Source organism: Triturus cristatus, chromosome 2_1 (genome assembly GCF_964204655.1).
Source record: "Triturus cristatus chromosome 2_1, aTriCri1.1, whole genome shotgun sequence".
NCBI lineage: Eukaryota > Metazoa > Chordata > Amphibia > Caudata > Salamandridae > Triturus > Triturus cristatus.
This window is the reverse complement of record NC_140581.1, coordinates 713,360,828-713,382,541: the sequence shown is the minus strand read 5'-3', so window position 1 is coordinate 713,382,541 and position 21,714 is coordinate 713,360,828. Positions and strand designations below refer to the sequence as shown.

Sequence of the window (21,714 nt, the reverse complement as noted above, 5' to 3'; positions counted from 1 at the left end):
TCCATACTTTGCCCTTGGAGGAATGGCATATTGTCATAAAGTTCAGATTGAATAAGCAAACTATACTGGATTAATGTCATCAGCTGGAGCTAGATCTTCTGCCTCACAATAGAAATCCCACATCTATGGCAATGCTTCATTGTGTGGCCATAGGGTAATTCCATACACTGTAACATTACCTGATGGAATGTCACAACCAACTTTCAGTGGTGTGGACTAAGAAGTTCTTTCGTCAATGATGAGACACATCAACAGCTTCATCCATTTTTCACAACATGATGATGTTACAAATGTGAAGGCCAATTTCTACAGCTTGGCTCACCTACCACATGTGGTTGGAGCAATTGATGGTGCACATATTACCTTACTGTCACCACACGCCAGGGAACAAATCTACCGGAACCAGGAGAACTTTCATTCAATCAATATGTAAGTTGTTTTCTTAGCTGATTTGTACATCATAAGTGTCTCTGCAGATTTCCCCGGTTCAGCCCAAGATTCCTTTTTACTACAGAATAGCAGCATACCCCTGCAAATGCCACAACCTCGATGTGAGGGGGCCTGGCTTGTTTGTAAGTACAATCTGAAATAATATTGTTTGGGTAATTCAAGGTGACTCATCTTGGCTCTTCTCTTTTTTTCCCATTTAGGAGACTCAGCTTATCCTAACCGGCCCTGGTTGTTGGCACCACTGAGAAATCCAGCAATGCCAGGGAAAGTTAGCTTCAATGAGGCTCTAGGAAGAACACTGAGGCCAGTGGAGCACGCTTTTGGGCTCCTAAAGGCCTGATTTCGCTCTCTGAACAAGACAAGTGGAGCTGAGGAAATATGAATTTTGTGATCAGTTATGTCCCCTATCGTAGACCCCAACGGCTCCATGTGCATGCTATAAGTACATGTATGTTCCCTCCAGTTCCAGTTTTGAAGACGCAAATACATGTGCGTCCACCGTCAACATGTCCTCTATCAGATCCACCATGAATGGGTCAGATATTCCATTCCTAAGTATGAAAGGCCACCGACTTTATGAGGTTCACTTTCCACATTTCACAGATTCAGGCGAGTAGGCCCTGAATTCTGCCATCAAGCCTTTTCCTGCCTTCTGCCTCTGAAAGCTCCAGTCCGAGCCTACATCTGTATCCATGAACTTTGTCCTACTCCCTGCGCGGCTAACGGTGCCTGATCCAGCCTGTTGCCTGCCAAAAAACTGTATTTCACCTTCAAGATTATCTGTTCCGCTCCTCATCCGATGCATTCCTGTCTAGTAGTTTAGGTAAACATTCTTCCAGCTACCGTGCAAAGGGCCAGGCCTCACTGTCCTCATGCAAGTAATTCATAGCCCCTGTTACCATGGAAGATTCCTGCCCCCTCGCATCTCATGTAGACACTTAGACGCTTGTACACGCACTAACAGTCAGTATAGAAAAGATTCCGTCCGAGAGATTTTTCCTTTTGGATAATACAGTTCTTTAAACATAAGATATCAGATATGATTTGGGATTAGGTTGACATGACCCCCCAGACTTCTGTCTCCACATGTAGAGCTAAATGTCAAGTCCCCTTCACCCTCTAGTTGCACGTCAATCACACGTCATGCGGCTGCGCGCGCATCTCTGCCAAGTATTTCTGCTGACATTGCAGGATTCTCTCATGGATCCACCCACTTGTGACATCATGTTTAATGACGTATTTAGTTACACCTATGTTTACGCCTTTTTTCATTACGTATGTGTATTATATCTGTATTATCAGCTGTTACGCCTCTTGCATCTGTCTTAATGTAATGACTTTCCATATAAATACCATTACTTGTCAATAATGTATTGCCTTCCTTCCTGAACCCTCATGGTGATGGAGTGTGAAGCCTGCAATTCGAATTGTATTTCCTTTGTAGAGGAATAAAGTCCTTTAGAACCTCTAATACCACGGATTCTGCCTCTTATATTTACTGAGTTATTCTTACTAGACTTTACCGCATAAAAAAATAGTACCGGTAATGAAATATTTACCACAGAAATTGGCGCCCGAACAGGGACACTTTCTCATCTCACGCGCCGGAGGTGCGTTGCAGGCCCGGTCTCCTGCCACAGCTGAACGGACAAAAACGCGTACCTGCAGGATTTCCTGTATCTCCCTCCGGCCAAGCGGAGGTGACTGAGGCTGCGATCAACACCCAGACGAGGCGGTGAGAAGTGCGAAGTATCCCGACCAGAGCCTAGCTGAGTGAGCAAGATCCGAGGTATACAGAGGCCCACCAGGTTCCGAAGTTCCGAGTCCAGTCGAGTCGAGTCCAGTCCGGTCCAGTTTCAGTTCAGTTCCGAGGCCTTCCGTTCCGAGCTACCCGGTGAGTACCATTGCCGGGGAGGCATTTAAACGTGCACATAGTCTGTGCCGGTCAAGACGGGTTTGGGTACACAAATCCGGTCTGCACTGTTTCAGCAGTGTATCTGTACTGTTTAGCAGTATATCTAGTATGTCTTGCATATAATTAAGTATTATTTAGTGTTAGTATTATGTCAGTAACTAGTTTCTTATTAGTCATCATTATTCGTTAAATGTTAAATATTAAATGTTTTAATACGTTCTATACATTGTGGTGTGAATGACTGTTCATTATTGTGTTTATTTGTATTAAGGTTGTTTAAGATTAAGTAACCAGATCTAAAAATGCCGTTCTTTTCGAAATTAAGACAGATCAAAACTAGGAAAGGGGTACTCGAAGAAGCTGTTCCCAACCCACCTAGGGACACTCCAGGGTACTTTATGTATCATAAGCATGGCCTAGATGCCGTGTTATTTCTTGATTTATGGGTGGACTACACCAAGGATTTACCAGAGAGTCAAAGATGGCCCTCAGCGGGGACCTGGGATGCAGACTGCATCATGAGAGTAGAAGAAGAATTATGGAAAAAGAAAGCCAGACAGTCACAGAAAGATGCCATTGAATTATGGCGTAAAGAATCATATAGACGTACAGAAAAGGCGCTCAGACAGGAAGAGAAAGGTAGGGAGAATTCGAATAAAACCCGAGAAAATTTATTAATAGAGGAAGGTACCCGAGTTAAATCGGAACAAGTAGATAGACAAAGAAACACTCTTATGAATGGTATGTATCCTCTTCTGGCCGAAGGATTACCTAAGGCTACCCCGGAAATACCAAAAGACTTGACTCCTCCATTGCTCCCGACAAAAGCACATCCTAAAACAGCAAAGGACGTTTTCCTTTCCTCTTATTTAGATGACGTAGCTCCCGAGTATGCTAATACCATACCACACACACCGCTTGCCGATGGTGTTCAACACCAAGAGCATCCGTCTGTATCTCCGCAGCAACAAACTCCTGCACTAGTTCCAACAGGTCCGTCCGTTTCTACTGTTTTTCCCGCATCTACAATTTCTATCTTACGTCCAACGAATCCTTTCGTGCCTAGCACCTCAGACGGTGCTACAGGAGGTACGATAGACATGTTTGCCACACCACCACGAAATAAACAGACCCTTAGAGATTTAGCACTCCAACGTACACCCCATCTAGTGACATCCGACATGTTTAGAGAACATCTTGTGGATTGTAGATACGATCCAGTGCCAGGTAAACAGGACAGATTGCTAATATCATCACTACGTATAAGACGGGCTACATTGTATTTAATGACGATACCAGGAATGGTTGAGCACCTAGACAATATATATCACTTTGTCCAAACAGGGCGAGGCCCAGAAAGTATTAACGAAGCTATGGAATACCAGAAAGTGGATGTGCAAAGACAACTACTACGTTTTTTCATAAACTGCGTGATCAGGAACCAAGACAGGCCTGGGGCAGACCATGATACCATGCAAAAACTTGCCAAATGGGGTCAGAACATATCAGACGAGAAACATGATAAACAGTCATGCATAGTAGTTATGTGCCGAAAGATCCGCAAGGAAGTAGAACGAATACATAAAGAAAGACGAGAAGCAGACAGAATTGAATCAGAGGGAGAGGAGGAGCAAGAATCAGAACAAATAGAAACGATAGCTTACGTAGGTAGAGGAAGACCCCATAATAATACTAGAGGCTTCAATGATCCGATATGTCCGATACGTCCAGAATGTAATAGACATTTTCAAACCCCTATGTTAAATACAAGGTCCCCTGAACACCTATTCCAAGCTGCTGATAAACTACTCCGAGACCGAAGGGGGTACCATATGCTCGATTCCATGGATGAACAAGAATTAGCCAGGTCAGCAGTACAATGGGCTGACTGTCCCGACAAATACAGTGATGATGCACTAGCACACACGTTTCTGAACCTTACCCAATACGAACAGCGTTTAGCTAGTATATACATGATTCAACACCTCCTTATATTATATAAAAGTCAACACTCCGATCCTGGACCCTTACCTGACATATTGACCGAATTACTCACGAATAAATGGAGAGGTTCAGGTACTGATTTGATTAAAGAAATTCTAGAATTTCGAAACCAGTATATAACTTTCGTGTGCCCAGAACACGTTCCAGTTCCCACTATGGGAAGAAAAATGTATCACATAGATAGACTGAATCCGTTACGCGAAGTACACCCAATCAGAGGTGAAGGTAATAACTTTACACGCGTGTTTGTGTACACGCCTATAACTAAAATTGAATTATTAGAAATGAAGAAAGTAGTACCCAGCCATGACAAGGATCCAGCAGGTTTCCACCGTGAGATAAAAGACATGTTACTCATGGGAGAGTATACCTACCCCGACATTATGAAAATACTGAAAGTGTTAATGCCTGCCGGTGTTTACGAGAAACTCAAAGAAAAGGAATGGGAGGTGGGAGACCAAAAGATAGATTGGACAGCATTAGAAAACGAAGAAAAGGCCCGAGCTGCAGGAGCAGGGCTTGGGGAAAAGACTACAACACTACCAGGATTACTAGTGCAGGTACTGCCACGTTTATTAACTACGAAAAAGGAGGACTGGGGTGCAATCTCAGCCTGTAAACAAAAGCAAGATGAAGACACTAGTGATTTCTATTCCCGATTTGAAAAATGTTTTGGTATAAATAGTGGCATAAAAGCAAGTAGCGAGTCATATCCACATTTGTTTGTGACAAAATTAGTTGAAAATTCCCTACCGCAAGTTAAGAATAGAGTATTGAAATTTGAGAGTACCTGGCAGGGTAACACCCCGTCACAGATGTTACAGATGTTACAATATCACCACAATAGAATTAGAGAAGAACAAGAACACGAACAACGACGTATGAAAGATACAAAAATGAAAATGCTTGTTGCTCAGTCAGTTCCAGCTGATGGTCACCAAAAGGGTGATTCAACAGGTTCAGTTAAAGGGACATGTAACTATTGTAAACAACAAGGTCATTATATACACGATTGTCCAGTTCTGAAACATAATATCGCCACGGGTAGAACTCAGGAAAGACCACGTCCACCTAGACAGGATCAGAATCAACAACAAATTCCTCAGCATGCACAACATAGGTCAGCTCCGCGACAACTAGCTCCGCAACAAGAAGCTCCACAACAGACCGTAGCACCACCACCAGCGCAGCCTATTGCTGCCACACAAGCGACAACGCAACAGATGTATCAGTATGCACAAGCAGATTATCCTGATTATCAGCGATACACATGAAATAGCCTAGAGAGGGAAGTTGGCTTACCCCTTATTGAGGTTCCTGTAGATCAAGAGGGACCTTATGTACATAGTGAACTATTAGGGGAAGACAGAAAGTTCTTACTTGATACAGGGGCAAGCAGAACAACTATACGACGCAGTGAAGTTCCAGGGGCACCCCTCTCAGGCTCACAAAATATTTCCCTTGGATTCTCAGGAAAACCTATAATTAATGACGTAACACAGCCCCTTCCACTTACGGTTGGTCCATTGACACGAACTACAGATTTATTGCTTACTAAATCATGTCCAGAAAACTTGTTAGGTATAAAAACATTGAAAGCTCTAGGAGCTATAATATGTTGTTCTCCGGAAGGAGTACGATTATTTTTACGTGATTTTAAAGGTCACTACGTGTCCAGAGACATGGATCACCGGCTGCAGAGCTTACCTACGTATTTATGGGCACAAGGCCCCACTGATGTTGGTTGCATGAACATTACACCATATCGAGTCACACTAAAAACAGGAGTAGTACTCCCACGAATGCGACAATAGAGTTACCACCAGATGCTGTTGCGGCCTTACTGCAAATCATTGACAAACTCATTGCACAAGGAGTGGTTGTCGAAACCGACTCCAATGTATGCAATTCCCCGATAATTCCGATTCTTAAAAGAACGGATCCAAAAGCATCACCAGTATATCGATTAGTTATTGACCTGCGCGAATTAAATAAATGTATTGTACCACAATACCCTGTGGTCCCAGATATCTCTTCATTACTAACTGCTATTGATTCAGAAGCAACGTTCTTCACTGTAATTGATCTCAAGAATGCTTTCTTTAGCGTCCCAATAAGATCCGGAAAGTCAATATTTGTTCGGATTCAGTTTGAATGGACGAAGTTTTAAATTCACACGCGCACCTCAAGGATTTACAGAAAGCCCCAGCATCTATAGCCAAGCACTAAAACGAGAACTTGACAGTATCCACATGCCAGTTAACACTGCCTTGCTTCAATATGTCGATGATCTGCTGATCACCGCCCGAAGCGAACCTGAATGTGAAGCAGCGTCACTGACGGTTTTAAAATTTCTGGCCGACAAGGGGCACAAGGTGTCCCCTTCTAAGCTGCAATTCTGTGTCCCGCGAGTTGTCTACCTTGGGCACTCGCTGTCCAAGGAGGGAAGACAGCTTACACCCGACCGCATCCAGTTAATTACTAACATGCCACCACCCAAGACACAAAAGGGGGTGCGGGCTTTTATAGGCCTCACTTCATACTGTAGGCAGTGGATCCCTCAATATGCATTTCTAGCAAAACCACTCATCCAGTTGACAACACAGGAGGCCGCCACACCGACTGTCCTCCCTTGGACTCAAGAACATACACATGCTTTTGAAAACTTAAAGAAAGCTTTATGCCAAGCACCTGTTTTAGCAACACCATGTTACAATAAACTGTTTACACTATTTGTTACAGAACGCGAAGGTACTGCCTTGTCAGTACTCACTCAGGAACAAGCAGGATCACACAAACCATGTGCTTATTTCTCTAGTACATTAGATCCAGTAGCTCAGGCTCTTCCTGCGTGCCTGAAATCGGTGGCAGCAACAGCTTTAGCAATCAGACAAAGCGATGCCATAGTGTTAGGACATCAATTGACAGTACAAGTACCACACGCAGTAGAGGTTCTCTTGAACCGCACACAAACACAACACTTGACTATAGCGAGACTCACCGGTTACGAATTAACATTGTTTCAGCCACACATAGAAATCAGACGTTGTAATACGTTAAATCCTGCCACACTTTTGCCAGTAAATGGAACAGATCCATTAGCACATGATTGTATTGAAGTCATTACTATCATGACAAAACCCAGACAAGACCTGACAGATATCCCTTTATTAGATCCAGACTTGACATTGTATGTAGATGGTTCATGTATGAGAACAAGTACAGGAGAGTTAGTGGCCGCTTACGCAGTCACAACAGACACTGAAGTCATTGAAACAAATTGTATTAACATTATGTCAGCTCAAGCAGCAGAGCTCATCGCTCTGACACAAGCCTGTATTCAAGCCAAAAATAAGAAAGTCAACATATACACAGATTCACGTTATGCATTCGGAGTCGTCCATGACTTCGGCGTGCTGTGGCGAGAGAGAGGTTATTTAACTTCTCACGGTGCCCACATCCAACACGGACCCCTCATTCAAGCCCTATTAGATGCGATTCATTTACCTACTGCAATATCGATTATGAAATGCAAAGCTCATACAAAAGTTACCGATATCATTTCTCAGGGTAATGACCTAGCTGACAGAACAGCTAAACAGACTGCTCAGAACCAGACTCATACAACTGACGCAACAAAGACAATAGTTCCGACACCAACACATTGCATGACAGTTAAGGATCCCGCCCTTGATATAATTGACATACAGACACACGCTACACCAGAAGAAATAAAGAAATGGACTGAATTAGGAGGGATCCAAACGGATCAAGGATGGATGACGAAGGAAAAATCTATATGGTTTCTTCCCGATTCCATGGTTCAAGTCATCATTAACACAATACACAGTCCAGCGCACCTAGGAGAAAAAGCTATGCTAGACAGTATTCAACACATTTGGTTCAACAAACACTTGCGAGCAGCAGCCAAACAGAAAGTACGTACCTGTATGATATGTTGTCAGTTTAATCCAGGTAAAAGCATCCCCGTAGAGCAGGGTGGATTTCAACCTCCCGATCATGCTTTTGAAGTCCTCCAGATGGATTATATCCAGATGGAACGATGTCGAGGATTCAAATATATTCTCGTAGTTGTCTGTGCTCTTTCCCGTTGGACAGAAGCCTACCCGGTTTCAGATTACACTGCCCCGACTACTGCCAAACAGCTAGTGCGAGAATTCTTCCCACGATATGGTTTGCCTCGTGTTGTATACTCAGATAACGGCCAGCCATTCTCATCCGAATTAATGAAACACGTTTCACTTTTGTTAGGCTACCAATGGAAATTCCACTGTATCCGACATCCTGAGGCAGCAGGGCTCGTGGAACGCCATAATCAAACTCTGAAAATTAGATTGTCCAAAATATGTAGAGAAAAAGGTGTCGATTGGATAGTAGCCTTACCAGTTGCACTCTTTTACATGAGAATGGTAGCACATTCTCGAACAGGGCTATCCCCGTACGAGGTGATCTTCGGTAGACCACCAAATATGTGGGGGACGCCTATACCTCGCAAAATCACTGATGTTGACTGTAATATGCTGACAGATTACCTGGCTTCCTTGATGTCTGCACTACAATCTTGTCGTTCAGAGGTAGCTGCAGCTTTTCCCGATAACACTGAGGTGAAGCCCCATGACGTGGTTCCAGGTGATCTGGTCCTAGTGCGGAATTTCGACCGGAAGACCCAACTGGAGCCTAGGTGGAAATCGCCAAAACTTGTTCTACTAGCAACAAGGACAGCCGTGAAGATCGAGGGACGTAAAGGGTGGTTGCACTCGAGTCATATCAAGAAATTTTATGGACTACCGTCCAGTGTGAACACTCAGCCCTGCATTTCCTCACAGACAGACTCAAAGCTCCCCTTGGTTGAACCCACGAAAACGGAACTTTATAAACTGAAATTAAGGTCTAGTAAGTCAGACAATTTGATTGTTTAAGTCCTCTCCAAGGTGAATCGGTTGAATTTGTCTCTGACATGTATCCTCTAGACCGGAATAGAGAAAGAAATCAACAGATGCAGCTTAAAAAGCATGCGTATTGTAAATCGCTTCGTAGTCATTGCACAGTAACACTATTAATTTTGTTTTTTCTAAGTTTTCTGATCATTATAACTAGTATATTACTTCGTATGTATTACCCTATTTCTAAACGTGCTTATAATGTTACTGCTGAACATTCTTTTAGTGAATTACCTCTGCATGAGTTGTCCTATAGATTTGCGCTGCGCAACAACACATTCATTAGTATGTTACATCATTCCCATCAGACAAGCAATGCTACAAATTGTTGGATATGTGGCCGACTCCCTCCTTATCAGAACTATAAGGGAGTTTTGCCCCTCTTTCCATATCCGTTCACATACAATGGCTCCTGTGGAGCATGGTTTAGTTTGATTAATTCCCTAGATTCAAATTTCGCAGTTTATCAAGACAACTGGGTATGGGGAAACCTGAACTTGGTTTTGCTTAAAGTCTGCTACCCTAACAAGGAGGGACTTCCCAAAAGAACAGGAACTGATCTAGAAAATGAAGTATATGGATTAGGTAATTTTACACTTAACCTCCTGATTCTGAATGTCGAATCCGAAGCTACACCAATCTTGCCCGCTATGTCAGTATTCCCAGTAAAAGGGGAATTATGTGTAAGAAAGAATGGTTCCATACACATGGGCCATAGTAAATGCACCACTGTAATAAAATTCAGTGATCAAGGCAAATCTACATTTAGAGCTTCCCGTCATTCTTACTTCATATGTGGCCAGACCGCATATATATGTCTACCTCTAGATTGGGATGGTACCTGTTACATAGCATTCCTTCTGCCACCTGTTTTCCTAGCTCCTCCTGATTATCACAGAAATACCCATTTAGTACACAATAGACAGCAGAGAGATCTCCCGATTGTCGACTACACTGAAACGGCATGGGAACAATATACAGATTTCAATAAAGGTTTCTTTCCCTATATAGGTACAGTCACTAATAGTAAGCTGATACGTAGATTAACTAGAACCCTTGAAGCAGTAGTAAACGAGACTACTTCCGCATTAGGCAATTTAACAGAAGAGCAGTCTGCTATGCGGATTGTTGTGCTTCAAAATCGTCTTGTCCTTGACGTCATCCTGGCCGATAGGGGCGGAGCTTGTAGAGTCATCGGATCAAGTTGCTGCATTTTCATACCAGAAAATTCACCGTCAGTATATAAAGCCATAACCCGCCTTCATAAGATTATAAGCCAGATACACCAGAGCCCAGGCACCTGGACTTGGTCCGGCTGGTTCTGGAGCATGTTGTCAGCCTGGGGATGGAGGATCCTATCCTTCCTAGGTATTGGCTTTCTCATACTATTCAGTTGCTGCTTATGTCTACAATGTGGGCCAGCGATTTGTGGCCTGTGTGCCACATCGTGTATCCCACCTCCAAGTTTTCATTCAAAAACCCGGAAGAAGAAAGAAGAACAAATGATGCTATATGAACAGATCGATGGATTGATGAAGATTGATATCTCCTGTGGGTCCGTAGGGGACAAGGAGGGAATGAGGAAATATGAATTTTGTGATCAGTTATGTCCCCTATCGTAGACCCCAACGGCTCCATGTGCATGCTATAAGTACATGTATGTTCCCTCCAGTTCCAGTTTTGAAGACGCAAATACATGTGCGTCCACCGTCAACATGTCCTCTATCAGATCCACCATGAATGGGTCAGATATTCCATTCCTAAGTATGAAAGGCCACCGACTTTATGAGGTTCACTTTCCACATTTCACAGATTCAGGCGAGTAGGCCCTGAATTCTGCCATCAAGCCTTTTCCTGCCTTCTGCCTCTGAAAGCTCCAGTCCGAGCCTACATCTGTATCCATGAACTTTGTCCTACTCCCTGCGCGGCTAACGGTGCCTGATCCAGCCTGTTGCCTGCCAAAAAACTGTATTTCACCTTCAAGATTATCTGTTCCGCTCCTCATCCGATGCATTCCTGTCTAGTAGTTTAGGTAAACATTCTTCCAGCTACCGTGCAAAGGGCCAGGCCTCACTGTCCTCATGCAAGTAATTCATAGCCCCTGTTACCATGGAAGATTCCTGCCCCCTCGCATCTCATGTAGACACTTAGACGCTTGTACACGCACTAACAGTCAGTATAGAAAAGATTCCGTCCGAGAGATTTTTCCTTTTGGATAATACAGTTCTTTAAACATAAGATATCAGATATGATTTGGGATTAGGTTGACATGACCCCCCAGACTTCTGTCTCCACATGTAGAGCTAAATGTCAAGTCCCCTTCACCCTCTAGTTGCACGTCAATCACACGTCATGCGGCTGCGCGCGCATCTCTGCCAAGTATTTCTGCTGACATTGCAGGATTCTCTCATGGATCCACCCACTTGTGACATCATGTTTAATGACGTATTTAGTTACACCTATGTTTACGCCTTTTTTCATTACGTATGTGTATTATATCTGTATTATCAGCTGTTACGCCTCTTGCATCTGTCTTAATGTAATGACTTTCCATATAAATACCATTACTTGTCAATAATGTATTGCCTTCCTTCCTGAACCCTCATGGTGATGGAGTGTGAAGCCTGCAATTCGAATTGTATTTCCTTTGTAGAGGAATAAAGTCCTTTAGAACCTCTAATACCACGGATTCTGCCTCTTATATTTACTGAGTTATTCTTACTAGACTTTACCGCATAAAAAAATAGTACCGGTAATGAAATATTTACCACAGAGCCATCCTCTAAACACTTTATTAGGTGTGCCAAATCACCATGGCCTGCTGCATGCTGCACAACATTGCCCTGCGACAGAACATCCCTTACACTGCAGATGATGGAGACCATGAAGAGCCACCGGGTGAGGATCCTGAATAGCCAAATGAAGATAATAGTGGTGAGGAGAAAGGAGTTGACTTACATCAGGATGTCATTGACAACTTCTTCACATGAGTGTAAGTATCTCTTTACATATGATCGCATTAACTGTTAAACAATCTATTAATGGAATGAGGAAAAAAGTGTGTGCTGGACATTTCTAGGAAGAGCAAGTTCAGGGAAATCCACACCACAAGTATTTGTTGAACAAAGATTGTGTTTTTGAAAATGTGTCCGCAAAAAGACAACTTGGTAATGTGTCTATTTTATTATGATTCATTACTAGGCTTTATGTTTTAATCTGTTTTAGGTATCTTCGGCATGTCATCTTCATTTGAACATTTCAAAGTTGTGAAATTTGCAGTTAAATGGTGTTGTTTCAAAGTACAAAGGGACCATGGGCTGTTCCTGTGGAAGACACACACAGACTTTGGGGCAGGTTTACAAGCCCCTTGTGCCACTGGTGCACCACATTGCGTGATGCACTGGCGGTGCAACCTGCTATGTGATATTTACAACCACACGTAAAGCACTGGAAGAGGAAATCACCTCAATTGCCCCTTTCTGCACAAAAACAATCTCCCCACGACGCGGGCATCCTTGCACCATTGTGCAAGGGTGCCTGAGCCGGCACATGGCAGCAGTTTGTGCGCCAGCGCAGGGGGAAGCACAGAGATGCGACATATTGTTGTAAATATGTTGCATACCTGTGCTTCGAAACTAACGAAGCGCTGCGCAGAAAAATGACTTGAGGCACCGCGCTGACTTAATTGCTTGTAAATCTGCCCCTTTGTGTGTACCTATCTGGTACTGTGACAACTTGCACAGTGATTGAGTGGAAGTTTTTAAGTTTGCTTTTGACTTGTTTTTTGTTGAATGGTAGCGCCAAGCCAATATGAACCACTTGTGGTAGTCAACCAAAAGCATAGTCACCGCCCTTCACATGGACCAAATGCACATTTTGGGTTACGTGTATGAATATGTTGCTGTGTTTCATTATTGTAGAAATAACTTCTTGTAGCACACCACTTCATGGGGCATATCAACAACAACCGGCGATAATTATCACTCAGCGCTCTTAGCGTGAGGATAATTATCGCCGGCTAGCGTGAATTTTTATCGCTGAGATAGCGTGCTATTAGCAACGCTTATCTCAATAGCGATAAAAATCTACACGCTAACAGGCTAACGTGAGATTATCACACGTTACCTTGTTGATAGGGACAGGCAAACTTGATATCCTCCTTCCATAGGATATCATGGCTAAGTCTAAGTCTGAAAATTAGAAGACGTAAAAAAGCAGCGTTAACCGCGGTTAGCGCTGCTTTTTTTGTCTCTAACAGGGTTAGCGACATTCTTGATAATAGGAGAAATGTCGCTTAGCGACATTGCTCCTATTATTTTACTCTGGAACGCCCCCTTTGCATCTCATTAGAGATGCAAGGGGAAGCGTAGAGTAAAAGGGTGCTAACATGCAAATTTGCGTGTTAGCACCCTGTTGTTGATAGGGCGCTAGTTTTATCTCTGCTTTTTTGGCTTTTAAAGCCAAAAAAGCAGAGATAAAGCCCTTGTTGATATGCCCCAAAGTTGGTTGTGACATTCTCCCGGATACTGCAACAGTGTTTTGGACTGATCCTGTGGCCACAAAATTGAGTACTGACAGAATTTAGGACTGTTGTTGTTATTGTTGTGCAATTCCTACTGTGAGGCAGAAGATCTGGCTCCAGCTGATGACATAATCCAAAAATATGTTGCCTATTTAATCAGATTTTATTATTATATCCCCTTCTTTCATTGTGGCAAGGTGGGGAACTGGAAATGTAAAAATCGCACTGGCGTTTTTGTGTTAAGTATGGTTTGTCATGTTTAAAAAAAAACATATTTTAATTATTTTTTGAAAGAACAACTAAATATTCAGCAGGTACATCTCACATAATATCTTTCCATTACAATAAGTGGCAGTTACAGTTAGTAATGATACAGAGTTTTTGCCTTTACATATCTTCTTCATGGCCCTTATGCTGCCTTCTCTCCCCCACTTTAAATGTGCAGCGAATCCCTCCAATGTACGTGGGTATGAAGTAGGCAGCCCTTCACCATCATATAAAGTTGTGTGTATTATATTGCAACTGTTTCTTCTTCCTCCATACTGAGGTTGTAATAACTCAGCCATGGCTGCCATACTTTTCAGAACTTTCTTGGGCACCCCCTATCCTTATACACAGTTTTTTCTGCACTCATGTACATATTGAAACCAGTCCAACACTCTTTCATGGTGGGGAGTTCTGCTCCCCCCCAATGTCTGGCTATATCTCGCTTAGCCACTACCAATCCTAGATTACCTAGTAAAAGTTTACATCTGGGAATGGCAACGTCTGTATGGATGCCTAGAAAAATGTACTTGGGATCCATTGGGATCTGTGTGTGTAATATGCTATTTAGTTTTTGTACTATCCGTGTTCAATATCTATGGGCCCGATTCACGACCTAACTTAAGACAAAATCCAAAACTTACTACCATTTTGGTATTCACAGAAGGCACTTACTCATTTCAGTATTCACAGAAGTTAGTAGTCCTAACTTTAGGACTCCTAAATGCCTTCTGTGAATACCGAAAGTCTTAAAGTTAGGATTTTTCTCCTAACTTTACTACTCCTAAACTGAGAAAAATCCTAACTTTAAGACTTTCAGTATTCACTGAAGGCATTTAGGAGTCCTAAAGTTAGGACTACTAACTTCTGTGAATACTGAAATGAGTAAGTGCCTTCTGTGAATACCAAAATGAGTAAGTGCCTTGTGTGAATACCAAAATGGTAGTAAGTTTAGGATTTTGTCTTAAGTTAGTTCTGTGAATCGGGCCCTATGTGTTGGTTGACACTCTCATAGAGTGTGCATGAAAGATCCACGCTCTGTTTTACATCGCAGGGAGTCTGGCATCTCTGCTCGGCCCATCACGTGTAATATCGCCCTGTCGTAGTACATCCTGTGCAGTATTTTGTAGTTTGTCTGAACTCTCTGTTCAGTAGTTGTTGAGCTTTTGGTGTTTGTATTTTTGTTGTCGTACTAGAAATTAGTGAGAAACATTACCTACTTGCTATTCATTTATGAAGGAAGAATCCTTTTTTGTATGCATTTTGAAATGTGTGATGGAAGGCAAAAAATTGAATGAATACAGAAATTAACTGCAACACCGGTCTTGGACTTTGTTTTTTTGATCTTATTGAACAAAAGCAAATAAAGTAAACTTGGATGTTAACAAAAAAACAAACAAAATAGGAATAAAATCAGTCATGGTGAATGAAACCATAATTGTTGAGCCAAAATAGTTTGAAGTCCAATGTCCAAAATACAACTGGCCCCAGGAAGGTAAATGCGACTAGAAAATAGTCCACAAAGTGAACGGTAGTCACACAATTGAGGAAAATAAGGAACTGCATCTCTTGGTGTTGGTGTTCTTGCCATCCTCACCTGGTGGTCCAGGTGAAGGTGTGCTCCTGCGGGGGACTGGTGGAAACACAGTTGTAGGGACTGAGGTGGGTTCATGTGTTGCCTCTTGTGACAAGGCTTCCCTGCCTGTGGCTGAGGCAGATGTAGTAGGGACAGATGAGGATTGACCACAGAAAGAGGAATCTGGTGCAGGAACAGCCCTGCACATGTGGGTGTAAATGCCCTGAGGCACCTCAGTCAGGGAGCCCAAATTGGAGTTCAGACTCTCCATCTGAACATTGTTCTCCCTCTGCAACTGTGTCATGTCCTGGAGCTCTGCGAGGAGCTGGCCCATCATGTCTTGGGACTGATGGGGGGCTCCCAAGACTTGTTTGATTGTGGCCTGTGTGACAGTTACCCCAGAGGCCTAATCATGCTAGCCCACAGGATACCTTCCATGACCCCTACTACTACTAACCTGAGGCCTTGAGCTATTGTGCCCAGTCCTACTGGATCCTGGCTGAACTGCAGATGGTGGTGTTGGTGTCTCACCACCAGCCAGGACTGAGGGCACAAGATGGATACCATGTTGCTTCTGACACAGGAAGCGAAGGTATTAGTCTGCTGAGGTGAGGAGCCCACCCTCTTGGCTCGAACATCACACAAGGAAATGTTATTTAGGTAAATAACTACAGCCCTGGTCCTCTTAATCATGAGTTGGGGCATGTGATGTTCCTAAGTTTACCCTAATTGTGCACTAACGGAGTGATTGGGGGGACAGTGTGCACTTTCTGATAGGGGTGCATTGAAATTCATATTTCAGCATAAAAGGAAGCCCATACTATCTCAAGCTACTGTAAAGGTCAATCTAGCAGAAAATGCAGCTCTACCACTCCTTCTGCTCCAGGCACCCCGTCTCACAGCCCATTAACAACCCCGAGCCAGCAACCCACTTCTTTCTCCATTCCCTGCAGTAATCGCTATGAACCTCTTGCTGAACAGACCCATGCTTTGTCGAGCAGTGGGTTGGAACGCCCACCATCCATCCCTCTGGGTGACATAGCTCATCTTTGTTAGAAAATTAAAGATCTCAGGATGGAGGTGGGGTACCTTAAACACTGGTATCATGCCTCTCCACCACACTTAGTCGATTCTGTACAAGTGCATCCCATTCCGCTAACAACAACATAAACAGCCCTTGACTGGGAAACAAAGGCCCATTGAGATTAGTAATATGGTATAGCAACATCCGGAGAAATAGGGGACCAGCAAATACCATTGAGCATAGATCCGCCCGAACCAAAAGCTCTTCACAGCCACTTAGCTATCCTAGGAACCAGTTCGATGCGGAGTCTGGGGTGCATCTCACGTATAATGAAGGCGAGGATACAATAAAGGATAAAAACATTCATTGGATTCGCCAGGTGAGGGGCTGTCATTAATTCATACTGGAGGACATTCTTGGATCTAAAAGGCCTCCTCAATTGGACGCCAAGTTTGATACTATGGAGTTAATTCTTGGCAAGAGAACTTTAGTTGACAACTTAGTGGCCTTTGACTTTAGAACTTAATATTCGTCTCAGATATAGACGTCCGGAGCACAGCTGTCAACTCAATCCGTGTATTATATATTTGATGGACCTCCCACATGAGATATGGACTGAAAACCACTGCTCTCCAACCCTGACTGCCCCATCTATTCCTCTTGTTATGAGAAGCATGGGGACTTTCCCTCACTAAATGCTCTGAGCTTTTTAAAAGATGACCCAGTCTCAGGCGATCCCACGGGTCTCCCCGACAACCTTGATTGTCAGGCCTCTATTGGCTTCTCTCCATCTTCCACTGCCACCCTGACTAAAACCATGGTGTCCATAATCTCCTGGAACCTGGCTGATCTCAGATCAAAGGCCGCCCTTCCCGACTGGAATAACATTATTGATTTGTACGAAATTTGACTGTTACAGGAAACATGGTGCATGGAAATCCTCTACAAACCTGGTTACCTAAACTTTTCAATTCCTGACATCACCAGGGCAACCCTCAGGATGGCTGACAATGTGGTTTAGACCAGGCCTAGATTGCAAATTTCACATACTTCACATTGACTGGCCTGATATCTTGGCCGTTCCCCTAGTGGTTGATAATTTCATTAGCATTGATATTTACAATGTTTATGAAAGAGGAGTCAGGGGGTCTAAGGTCCAAAATTGTCATACACTTGGAAGATTCTCTGGAAAAGAACCACAGCCACTCATATTTGATAACAGCAGGGCAATTTTAACACCCCCTTTGATCCCCTGGACACTGAGGATGTCAACTTAGCTATAGAGAAGGACGAAATGTAGGGCATTCCGTGACTAGAATTGCCTGCCAAAAAAAATGGTGTATGAGGCTGCCTTACAGCTCAAGGCATTCTCTTTGGAGCTGGGTCTCAGAGCAATTAAGGGACAGTCCAAATCAGACAGGAATGGAGCCAATACTTACAACAATTTGCTACATTCTAGTCGTATAGATTATAAATGATTACATCTGAGACTCTGGCCACTTCTCAGGGACATGATCATTAATCCCCTGTGTCTTACTTTAGAGACTTTCTGTGCTAAAATGGCAGCCAACTCACACACAGTGGTTACTACTAGGGACATACAATCATCTAATGATATGCAGCCTATCAAACAGTCACAGGTCGTAGAACCTCCTGACATTTTACCCACCATCAGTGCGGATTTATCATCCTGAGTGAATCACTGATTCACATAACAAGTTTTTAAAGAAAATATTATCATATATTCTTCTTCTTGCATTAACTATTCATAAACACTCCCCTGAACTAAAAATCCAGTTCAATAAGGAGTGTAGACAAACATGCATCATGTTGATTAAGGCCATAAAAGCTAAGGATATGCTGTGGGTTCAATACAGCGAGGAAGCTTGTTAGAAAGGGGGGTCTCTAGTTGACAATGGTTTGCACCTTTGTCCAAGTAGGGACCCTTCTTACTAGTCCGGGTAAGGGGGGTACACATCTAAAATAACCCCTGCTCACCCCCTTGGTATCTTGGCATGAGCAGACAGGCTTATCTCAGAGGCAGTGTGAAAAGCATTTGTGCACACATACAGTAATATAGTGAAACACTACTAATGGACACCAGTTTAGAAAAAAAGTATTCTTTATCTAAGACCAGTAATGACAAAAACCCAACATATAGTACTGCGTCGGTACGGGTCAGCTGTAGCATCAACAGTCGATGAGACCAGGGTAGTGATGTGGAGTGAGGCGGTGCTCAATGCGATGCTGGCAGGTCACGGTGCAGGTGACGGAGCTGGTCAATGTTGCAGTGGGCAGTGATGGCATTGGTGAGGCCTGGGCGCAGAGTGAAGCAGGGTGGCTTGGAGACGGTCACCCAACAGCATCGATGAAACCAGGGTTGTGGTGCGAAGTGCAGCGGTGCCTACAGGACTTGAACCAGGACATACTTGGTGACAGAGTCGGCTGCTCTTCTTCTCTGTGGCAACTGAAATCAGCAGTTCCAGAGATGGTGCCGAGAGGGGTGGTGAAGTCTTTGCTATTCCTGAGACTGCTTGAACAGGGGGAAAGCTCCAATTCCAAGCCCTTGGAGACACTCGTCAAGCAGGATACACACACACAGTTCCTCTCCTTGGCAGAAACGGCTACTGCAGGACAGACACCACACAACGTCCACGCCACGGGCAGGCTCTGAATTGGGTTTTTTGGCCGCACTGCGGCGATGCATCAGAAACAGGTACGGTTGCGTTGCACTTCTCATAGTTGTGTCTCTTTTCTAGCCCCCAAAAGCAGGAACAACCTCAAGGGGCCCAACTCAGCCACTGGCAACTCTTGTCAGGTCAGAACTCCCAGCAAGGACATTGAGGAGAGCTGGTGGTGAAGTCTTTGTGTCCCTGAGACTTCAGAACAGAAGGCAAGCTCTACTTCAAGTCCTTGGAGATCTTCTTCAAGCTAGATACACAGCACACAGCAAAGTATTTGTCCTCTCCTTGGTAGATACAGCCACTGCAGGCCAACCCCACTCAGCACACAGCAAAGGGGCAGTATTTCTCCTTCAGATTTTCCAGCTCTTCTTCTTGACAGAGGGTCCTCTTGAGTCCAGAAGTAATCTAAAGTTCTGGTGTATGGGCCCCAAGCTTCCTGGCAGGAGGTGGAGACAGCAGTTTGTAAGGCAGACCAGGCCCATTCAGGTGAACAGAAATCTCCTCCCCCTACTATAAATGCAGTCTAGGTCTATTCAGCCCAGGACTGACTCATCCAGGAAAGGCAGGACACACCGACCCCCCAGTGGCTGTTTACAGTGAATGCACTTTCCCAACCCCTGTCACTCCAAAACCAGACAATCAATACACAACGCAGCAGAGGCACACAGGATGGCTTAGCAAGAAAATAGCTACTTTCTAAAAGTGGTATTTTCAAACACAGAATATAAAAATCATCCCTACTAAAAGGTGCTTCTTTACATTCTGAGTTCAGGCATACTGAACTTTACCTTCCTATCTGGTCCCAACGGGGAGTTATATTTATAAGATGTTATAAAGAAACTCCCATTCCATCGTATGGGACAGATGGCCTTTCAAAAGTGAAAAACAAAATTCCCTGTAGTTCACTATCAGGACATGTTTCCACACATCAAAACATGTCCTACCTTTCACAGACACTGCACCCTGCAAGCAGGGGTACCTTGGGCCTACCTTACATGTAAGAAAAGGGGAGGTTATGGCCTGGCAAGTAGGTGCACTTGCCAGGTTGACATGGCAGTAAAAACTACACGCAGATACTGCAGTGGCAGGTTTGAGACCCCTTTTGAAAGGCTGCTTGGGTGGGTGGTACAATTAGTGCTGCAGCATTTGACTTACAGCCCCTGGGCACACACAGTGCATTGTACTAGGGACTTAGTAGTAAGTCAAATAAGCCAATCAAGGAAACACCAATTAATAATAAAAATGTACAGAGGAAGCACTTGCAGTTTGGCACTGAACAGCAGTGGCAAAGTGCCCAAAGCATCTTGAACAGCAAAAACGAATTATAGCACACAGCAAAAACATAGAAGGCAGTAGCAAACATACTGGGGAAAGCCACGCCAAGGATGCCAGGTCTAACAAAGCTCTATAAATTAACTCGGGCAAGAGAGTGGGAAGATGGGAAGTGCCAAGAACTTAAAGCGTCCTGCTCTTCCAAGGATTCTGTCAGATTTTAGTCCCTGGTTAAGTGGAGTAGAGATGGGCAAGCACCCCCTCCCCATAATCACATCCCTACCTCTGCTTTGGTTGACCATTTTTCATGTTTATACTTTGAGGGGGAAACATCCTTTACTACGCAGGCAGAACCGTGACCTGCCTTGACTCCACAGTCACTACCCCGATTACAACATTATCACACCTTCCTTTACCATGCAAGTCATTACAATGACTTGCTTTAGAGGACCCTTACTGGACTGGTATTGGATTTTAAGTCCAACACCTTCCCTACTGATACACTGACTGGAACTGGAAAAGTATTTGATACTATTCCAAAGTCCAGCGTCCCCTAAGAAAAGCCATTGGAATGACCTGCGAGGTAAAGGAATGCATGGTAACATCGCAGTCAGGGTAGTGACTGCGAAGTAAAGGAATGCATGGGAAATGCATGCGAGATTCCGTAATATATCCACTCTGAGGGTCACACTCTTAATCCAGCGGAAGATGAATTAAGTGACCGGATTGTATCCTGCTTCCCTGCTTAGTTTGTGCCATTTTTCGAGCCAGATGATGTCTTTCTTGCCCGAGATGCAGATAGAGAGGTAGAGCACCAGGACTCGATGGAATACCTGCTGATATATTTTTACAGGACAGAGCTAACTGGTCCAAGTATATATGAATTCTGGCAATCGCTATTGCCGGTAAGGCCCCTATTCCAAATTTATGGAAGGGTGCTGGAGATATCCCTAGCTACAAAAAAGGAGATAGATGTTTACCTGGGAACTACAGGCCAATCAGCTTGATCAACTGCATCCCAAAAATGTTCTCACGTCTGTTT

General features: G+C 43.7%; 1 long non-coding RNA gene across 1 annotated transcript in view; it reads left to right on the top strand.

The window, feature by feature from the left end:
- Positions 1–21,714, top strand: part of LOC146865787 (uncharacterized) — a 175,943-nt gene that overhangs the window by 84,442 nt on the left and 69,787 nt on the right. Inside the window, exon 2 of the long non-coding RNA XR_014976700.1 lies at positions 12,129–12,322. This is a non-coding gene — a long non-coding RNA (uncharacterized LOC146865787). The remainder of the gene's footprint in view (positions 1–12,128; positions 12,323–21,714) is intronic.